This window comes from Ranitomeya variabilis, chromosome 6, assembly GCF_051348905.1.
Source record: "Ranitomeya variabilis isolate aRanVar5 chromosome 6, aRanVar5.hap1, whole genome shotgun sequence".
Taxonomy (NCBI): domain Eukaryota; kingdom Metazoa; phylum Chordata; class Amphibia; order Anura; family Dendrobatidae; genus Ranitomeya; species Ranitomeya variabilis.
Genome location: NC_135237.1, coordinates 462,015,108 through 462,024,952, shown reverse-complemented (window position 1 = coordinate 462,024,952; position 9,845 = coordinate 462,015,108).

Below are 9,845 nucleotides of genomic sequence, written 5' to 3'. Positions count from 1 at the left end.
ATATCACACCATGGCCGGACCACATATTAACACCAGATACTGACTGAATAATACCACATACAAGGGACAAATGCCATCACACCATGAGCAGGCCATATATTACCACCACATAGTGACTGAATAATACCATGTACAAGGGAAAAATTCCGCCACACCAAGGCCAGACTACATATTACCACCGCATAGTTACCAAATAATATTACATACAAGGGATAAATACCTCCACACCATGACCAGACCACATATTAGCACCACATAGCAACCGAATAATACCACACACAAGGAACAAATACCAACACATGACCGGACCACATATTATCACAACATAGTGACCAAAACATACCACATACAAGGGACAAATACCGCCACACCATGACCAGACCACATTACCACCACATAGTGACCGAATAATATCCCATACAATTAACAAATACCGCCACATAATGACAACCACATTTTACCACCATATAGTGACCGAATAGTATAATACTGATCATTAATTAAAAAAACATCATACTAATATTACCATAAGTGCCGTTATGCACAGGAGCTCTATGTAGGTTCACGGCCGCCATCAGGGCATTACAGCCGTTACTACTGTATGGGGCCCGGTGATGAGGAGCAAAAAGGGGGGCCCGAACACGCTGGCAGCTCGGGCCCCCCTCCTATTTGCTTCTCCTCATCGGGCCCCTGGACGTTTTGTTCAAGGCTTCCAACTCCCTATGCATAACAGCACTGTGGTGTTTTAAAGATACACCTACAGTGCTGTTAATGCATCTGGCGAAAGGAAAATGGCATTGTACCTTTAAAAGCTGCGGCCGGCCCAGGTGCATCATGGTCCTGCCTGACGTCACACGCTCCTCCACTTCCTCAACCCGGAGCAGAGAGAGCAGCGTGCTGTGTGTCACGCGGGGGCGGACTGCAGATGACGGACGAGCAGGGTGAGTCTCTCCGGTGATCCCATCTGCTGAGTTGCATCTAATCCTATCCTGTGTGGTACTGTCTGCTGAGTTGCATCTAATCCTCTCCTATGTGATACTGTCTGCTGAGCTGTATCTAATCCTATCCTGTGTGATACTGTCTGCTAGGCTGTGTATCTAATCCTATCCTGTGCGATACTGTCTGCTGAGCCATGTATCTAATCCTCTCCTGTGTGATACTGTCTGCTGAGCTGTATCTAATCCTATCCTGTGTGATACTGTCTGCTAGACTGTGTATCTAATCCTATCCTGTGCGATACTGTCTGCTGAGCTGTGTATCTAATCCTCTCCTGTGTGATACCGTCTGCTGAGCTGTGTATCTAATCCTATCCTGTGTGATACTGTCTGCTGAGCTGTGTACCTAATCCTATCCTGTGCGATACCGTCTGCTGAGCCGTGTATCTAATCCTATCCTGTGTGATACTGACTGCTGAGCCGTGTATCTAATCCTATCCTGTGCAATACCATCTGATGAGCTGTGTATCTAATCCTCTCCTGTGCATCCAACATGGCCCAGGGGGAGGCTAGTGTGGACTGGGGGCCGCATCCATCAGGGTCCAGGGGGAGGCGAGTGGTGACTGGGGGCTGCATCCAACAGGGTCCAGGGGGAGGCTAGTGGTGACTGGGGCCGCATCCAACAGGGTCCAGGGGGAGGCTAGTGGGGACTGGGGCTGCATCCAACAGGGTCCAGGGGGAGGCTAGTGGGGATTGGGGCCGCATCCAACAGGGTCCAGGGGGAGGCTAGTGGGGACTGGGGCTGCATCCAACAAGGCCCAGGGGGAGGCTAGTGGGGACTGGTGGCCGCATCCATCTGGGTCCAGGGGGAGGCTAGTGGTGACTGAGAGCCTGCATCCAACAGTGTCCAGGGGGAGGCTAGTGGTGACTGGGGCCGCGTCCAACAGGGTCCAGGGGGAGGCTAGTGGAATGTATAAGATGCTGGATGATCCTGAGCTGCTACGAAACCAAATGCCCAACTATAACATCAGGCAGCAGCTTGGGATCATCCAGTAACTTATAAGTTTTGGTTGGGGTTTGGAAGGGGGGTGGGGAATTACTGAAGCAAGTTGGTATATATGATCGGAAACATCTTTATTATTATGACAGTGTAATTTTTGAAAGGGGGCTGTCGGCCTGTGCACCCACAGCAGTGCACGGACTGGGCGCCAATCTCTTGACCAGCATCCTCATACATGCTGTGAGGCTGCAAATTTCAGATCTGGAGACCCGTGGCCAGTCCATGCACCACGGTCCAAGTGCAGACCGATATTCACCAGAAGTGAGCTTTTCCAAGAGAGGGCAGAGGAACTGTGGAAGGTTCGAGGGGTGGAGGTGGAACTGGGGGTGGAGCCTGGGCAGAGTTTCAAGGGGGCCCCAACATTTTGACAGTATGGGGCCCTGAAATTCCTAGTGGCAGCCCTGTGTAGGTTTAGTGTACAGGTTATATAGTGAGCTTCAGTGACATTACACGCAGTAGCTCTGTATATAGTGTCAGTGTACAGGTAATACAGGGATCACCAGTGGCATTATACACAGGAATTGTGTATATAGTGTCAGTGTACAGTAATACTGGGATCACCAGTGACATTATACATAGGAGCTCTGTATATAGTGTATAGTGTACAGGTAATACAGTGAGCTCCAGTGACATTACACACAGTAGCTCTGCATATAGTGTCTGCGTACAGTAATACAGGGATCACCAGTGACATTACACACAGTAGCTCTGTATATAGTGTCAGTGTACAAGTAATACAGGGATCACCAGTGGCATTATACACAGGAACTGTGTATATAGTGTCAGTGTACAGTGATACAGGGATCACCAGTGACATTATACACAGGAGACCTGTATATAGTGTAAGTGAACAGATAGCACACTCACTCACCAGTGACATCTCTAGTTGAAGTCCCTCATCTTTGCTTTTCTTCACCCAGTGCAGACCTCAATCACTTCTTCCAGCCAGCGCTCGTCTCTGCATAAAATAACACAGTTATCTAGAGCACCACTTCCAGAGCACATTTCCTACTTTTTCTACATCTTCTACATATTCTACACTACGCAGTTGAATACAGGCATGTACCGACCATTAATATATAATTAGTTATTATGCAACCCACCATTCCAAATATAAATTATAACTCCCACCGTGCCTCCCACTAACTATAAACAGCCACTTTCCCCAGCCAATAAATATATAAATTAATTAGAATCGGTACTCTTTTCCCCAATTCATTACTAGTCACCCTCCTGCGTCCACAACAACCACCACTCTGTATCTCCCGATTCATTATATTTACATGCCCCCATCCGCCCCAATTATGTCATGTCCTTTTTCTTCCACCCACACTTCATCATCATTTGGTCTCTCCCATCCTCAATAATGCATAATTTGCTCTCCCTCATTCTCAGTTCATCAATTACTCTCCCCACCCCCAATTCATCATTTGTTGCCCTCACCCTTGATTCATCATTATTTAGTGTCCCCCAGTCTCAATACATCATTATTTACTCTCCCTTCCCTCCATACATCATCCTTTGCTGTACTCCAATCTCAATTCATCATTATTTGCTCTACCCACCCCCACCTTCAAGTCCTCATGTTCTGTCCCCCATCCCCCACCCTCAATCCATCATCATGTGCTCCCCCACACCAATTTAATTCATTTTTTAATTAAAAAAACCCCAAAATTTTATATTTACCTGACGTTCCTCTGCAGCTCCACTTCTGGTATCCTCACGAGTGGTGCGCGTACATGCCGGCACGTATGCGATGATATTGCGTGCGCTCCTTCATAAGTTCATTATATAAGAGGTGGGGGGACTCCCTTGGAGCTGCACGGCTGTTCCAGGGAGCTCCAGGAAGCTTTACTGGTTTGCACACATTAACATCGCTGTCACCCTTAGGGCTCACAATCTAAATTCCCTATCAGTATGTCCTTGGAATGTGGGAGGAAACCGGAGAACCCAGAGGAAACCCATACAAACACGGGGAGAACATACAAACTCCTTGCAAATGTTGTCCTTGATGGGATTTGAACCCAGGACTCCAGCGCTGCAAGGCTGCAGTGCTAACCACTGAGCCACCGTGCTGTCCATACTGTCCTTACTTTGGTTATTCCCTCGTACTCCACTCCCAGGTGCATTCCTCTGTTATATGTGAGTAAATATTTGTATGCTTGGTATTTCAGTTTACCATTGTTTGTGTTGCCTTGTTCATTGGGTTGTGTACTGCGGTGCACAGTAGCGCCCATCTTCCCTGGGTGGGGGAAGAGAACAGACGGAAGGCTGATTCAGGAAATAAGGCAAGGGTGGCGGCCCCGGCATCCTCACCTTTAGAAGTATCCCAGGGAATAGGGCGAGCTAGGGTGCCCCCTAGTGGTAGGGACAGGGAAGGAGCCCCTGGTCCCAGGTCACATGACAGCTGAGTCGTGATATTAGCTCTGACCGTAACCATTTTCTGATCCACGGGGCAACTGCAGTAGCTCAATCTGGAGGTGGCAGATTTACATATGGTTGTTTTCCAGCACCCTAATACATCTGGTGTAGGAATCGCGTCTCCCAGGCAAACTGTAGTGGAGCCCAAGATCGCTTTGCCTGACAGGTTCTCTGGGGGGCGTGACAAGTTTACTGTTTTCAGGGATGCATGTAAGCTGTACTTTAAGTTACGTTCCATTTCCTCAGGTACAGAGGAACAACGTGTGGGGATAATAATCTCGCTTCCTCACACCAAAGCTAGGGCGTTTTCTCTCCCGTCTGACTCCAAGTTGCTTCAGATGGCGGAGGAATTTATATCCGAACACACCCTGACTGCGTCTCCTTGGTTGAGGCCACACTGCGCGAACTTCAGCAAAGAGACCAGCCGGCGGAGGAGTATTGCTTTGAGTTTCGAAGGTGGGCCACGGACACTAAGTGGAATGATCTTGCACTCCGTAGCCTGTTCTGTGAGGGGCTTACAGTAAGGGTGAAGGATGCTTTAGCCCTGTATGAGACTCCAGTCTCCCTTGAGGCGACCATGTCTCTGGCAATCCGGGTTGATGGCCGTCTTTGCCAGAGACGTAGGGAGACAGCCCAAGGTGCGGGAGGTCCGGGGCACAAGGGAGATCGGGACTGAGTCATCTAAGGAAAGTATGCAGGTGGGTGTGGTAACTCACTCTGGAAAACTGGCGTAAAGGGGGAGGTTTTTTTACTGTGGTAAAAGACCATTTTGTGGGCATGTGACTTTCCCGACCTCGCAGTAAACAGTCACCAGGAAATCTAAGGGGCCCAGGTTGCAGGAAGGTTAGCAACCTGGGTGTACTCCTCACTTCTGTGGGTAGGACACAATTTTTTCTGCCAGCAGAAATTCACCTAGGTGTAATTAACTCCTTTACTCCCAAGGGTGGTTTGCACGTTAATGACCCGGCCAATTATTACAATTCTGACCACTGTCTCTTTATGAGGTAATAACTCTGGAACGCTTCAATGGATCCTGGTGATTCTGACACTGTTTTCTCGTGACTTATTGTACTTTATGATAGTGGTAACATTTCTTTGATATTACTTGCGGTTATTTGTGAAAAAATTGAAATTTGGCAAAAATTTTGAAAATTTCGCAATTTTCCAACTTTGAATTTTCATGCCGATAAATCACAGAGATTTGTCACACAAAAAATACTTAATAAGTAACATTTACCACATGTGTACTTTACATCAGCACAGTTTTTGGAACCAAAATTTTTTTTGTTAGGAAGTTATAAGGGTTAAAAGTTGACCAGCGATTTCTCATTTTTACAACACCATTTTTTCTTAGGGACCACATTTGAAGTCACTTTGGGGGGTCTATATGATAGAAAATACCCAAAAGAAACAACATTCTAAAAACTACACCCCTCAAAGTGCTCAAACCAAATTCAAGAAGTTTATTAACCATTCTGGTGCTTCACAGGAATGTTTGGAATGTTTAAAGAAAATGAACATTTAACTTTTTTTTCACAAAAAATTTACTTCAGATCCAATTTTTTTATTTTACCAAGGGTAACAGGAGAAATTGGACCCCAAAAGTTGCGTCCTGAGTATGCTGATACCCCATATGTGGGGGTAAACCTCTGTTTGGGCGCATGGCAGAGCTCGGAAGAAAAGGAGCGCAGTGGAAACCCCCCACAAGTGACACCATTTTGGAAACTAGAACCCCTAAGAAATTTATCTAGATGTGTGGTGAGCACTTTGAACCCCCAAGTGCTTCACAGAAGTTTATAACGTAGAGCCGAAAAAAAATGATCTTTTCGCCCCCAATTTCTTATTTTCCCAAGGGCAGCAGAAGAAATTGGACCCCAAGAGTTATTGTGCAATTTGTCCTGAGTAAGCTTATACTCCATATGTGGGGGTAAACCACTGTTTGGGCACATGGCAGAGCTCAGAAGTCAAAGAGCGCCTGATTTTACTGTTATGATTTGCAGGTGCCATGACCAACTGGGATAGCCCATGAGGTGCCAAGACAGCAGAATCCCCCATAAGTGACCTCATTGTATGAATTACACCTCTCAATGATTTCATCTAGGGGTGCAGTGATCATATTGACTCCATGGGCGTGTCACAGAATTTTATACCATTGGGCAGCCATGCGGAGAGACTTGGGAGGAATGGAGCGCTATTTGCCTATTCAAGTGAATGGGTCTGTGCACATGTCAGTGTATTTCCACGGACCCCGTGTCCGTGGGCAAAACATGTTGACATGTCTGTTTTTTAATGTCAGCATGGGCCACAAAACATCCAGCTCCTGTGCATACGCATAACACACATGGATGTCATCCATGTGACACGCATCGGCGATGGGGAAAAAGCGTTACAGTAAGCGTTGTTCCCCGGCGCCGGGTGCTGAACATGGCTCTCATCATTCTCCCCTGCTCTGCCAGCGATTGGCATAAGAGGGGGGAAAATGATTCTCGCCAGGGAACAGCGCTTACTGTAACGCTTCTTCGCTTCGTCCTTGTGGTACTGATGCGGCACACGCATGCCACACGTGTGCCGCAAGTATTACACACACGGACACTGACATAACGGAAATATCAGGACGCGTGAAAGAGGCGTTATAGCGGGTTTTTAAGTTTGGCAGCTGTCACACACTAAAAGATGCTTTTAATTGGAAAAAATAGTTTTTGCATCACCATATTTTGACAGCTATAATTTTTCCATATTTTGGCCCACAGAGTCATGTGAGGTCTTGTTTTTTTGCGGGGTGAGTTGACGTTTTTATTGGTACCATTTTCGGGCACATGACTTTTTTGATCGCTTTTTATTCCAATTTTTGGGAGGCAGAATGAACAAAAACCAGCAATTCATGAATTTCTTTTGGGGGGGTCGTTTATACCGTTCCGCGTGTGGTAAAATTGGTAAGGCAGCTTTATTCTTTGGGTCAGTACGATTACAGCGATACCTCATTTATATAATTTTTTTTATGTTTTGGCGCTTTTATACAATAAAAACTTTTATGTAAAAAATAATTATTTTTGCATTAGCTTTATTTTGAGAGCTATAACTTTTGTATTTTTCCACTGATGAGCTGTGTGGCGGCTTTTTTTTGCGGGATAAGATGATGTTTTCAGCAGTACCACATTTATTTATATCTGTCTTTTTGATTGCGTGTTATTCCACTTTTTGTTCCGCGGTATGATGATAAAGCATTTTTTTTATGGTGTTCACTATAGGGGTTACTTAGTGGTACAGTTTTATAGGGTAGGTCATTATGGACGCGGGGATACCAAATATGTGTACTTTTATTGTTTAGATTTTTTTTCACTCAAATATTTATTTACTGATAGAATAAATATTTTTTTTTTTGTTATTATTTTTTAAAATATTTTTACAGTTATTTAAAAAGATGTTTTAAATTCATTCTAACTTTTCCACTGTGTCCCACTATGGGACAATCATTTTTTGCATGCTGATCGCTTCTATAGCATGCAGATCTGCATGCTATAGAAGCTGTCAGCGCTGTAGTTTCTTTACACTGATCTGAGAAACTTCCTGACATGCACTGCGCATGACAAGAAGTCTCTCAACTATGGAGACCCGGATGTCATGACGTCAGCCCCTGTGTCGGCTCTAGAACACTGTGATCATGTTTCAACGCAGTGTCTCGGGGTTTAAAGTGCTGGGAGCGGTCCGTGACCACTCCTGGCACTTAGTACCGGATGTCAGCTGTGCCAATCATCTGACACCCAGCCGCAATCGGTCGCATACCCCCGTGTGCGCAGCCGATCGGTAATGACATTATTCCGTCCATGGGAATTAAGTCTCAGGTCAAATGGATGGTATAGTACATCCAATGCCAGAAAGGGGTTAAGGTAGATGTGTCTGCATTTCTTGACAGTGGGGCGGGGTTTATATTGATCGTCCAGGTACGAGGCCTCAATCCACATACAATGTCCAGACCTACACCCATAATCGCCATCAACTCCAACCCATTGAGACAGGTATTTTACTCAAGTCGTCCGAGGTTTACATCTTCAGGTAGGGGCCATGTGTTAGAGGGTCTGACCTCACCTGTGGTTCTTGGACTTCCTTGGCTCGCTCTGCACAATCCTGTAGTACATTGGCAGACTCAGGAAGTGGTAAAGTGGAGTGAGTATTGTCAAGGACACTGCTTGGGTATCCAGCTTGCTAGGGTGGATAACCAGTCTGTGTTGAAATACCTGTCTGATTTTGGAGATGTGTTCTCGGAGCAGTGGTGCTAAGAACTTCCTCCCTATCGTCCTTATGACTGCGCCGGTAATCTTGTTCCTGGTGCCAAACTGCCTAAAAGCAGACTGTATAATATCCAGTCCAGAAAGGCAGGTCATGGAGGACTATATCACAGAAAGTTTGGCAAAGGGTCATAGCAGACCATCCTCGTCCCCCATTGTCGCTGGGTTCTTTTTTGTAAAGATAAAAGATGGGGGTTACGCCCATGCCTAGATTTCCGTGAACTCAATATGACCACGGTCTGGGACCCTTATCCGCTCCCTATCATTCCGGACCTCTTTCATCCGTTTGGGGGAGCTAAATGGTTTTCAAAACTGGACTTCAGGGGGGGCATATAATCTCATTTACATTAAAGAGGGGGATGAGTGGAAAACAGCATTCAATATGCCAAGGGACACTATGAGAACCTGGTGATGCCTTTTGGGTTGACGAACACGCCCGACGTCTTTCAGCACTTAGTAAATTACATCTTTAGTCACCTGGTAGGCAGATTTGGGGTTATCTATCTGGATTACATATTCATTTATTCACCTGACCTTGAGTCATAATCGGTATATGTCAGGCAGGTGTTACTGTACATATACTCAGAGACCATAAATTAAACGTCGAACCTGAGAAGTGTATGTTCTCGGTTGAGGAGATCCCTTTCCTAAGATATGTGTTGTCATCCACCGGTTTTCGCATGTTCTGCGAAATTCTGGGTGGGATTCGATTAGGATCGTCCTGTGGATTTGAAGGGGTTACAAAGATTTTTAGGTTTCGCCAACTACTACCGTAAGTTTATCAAAACCTTTTCGGAAGTAGGCAAACCTCTTATGGATATGACTAGGAAGGGGATAGACTTTTCCAAGTGGTCCAGTCCCACCAGGGAGGCATTCGATACTTTGAAGAGGTGTTTTTTTATCTGGGCCGATCCTCATACAGCCAGATGTCTCTCAGAGGCCTTTTATCGTTGAGTATGCGTCTGATGTGGGAGTGGGGACTGTGTTGTTACAGGGTGTATCTCCTGGTAAATGGCGTCCATGTGCTTATTTTTTGGTAAAACTGTCGTTGGCAGAGAAAAATTATGACATCGGTAACAGGGAACTCTTGGCAAATCAAGTGTACTTTTGAAGAATGATGTCATTTTTTGGAGGGAGCAGCTC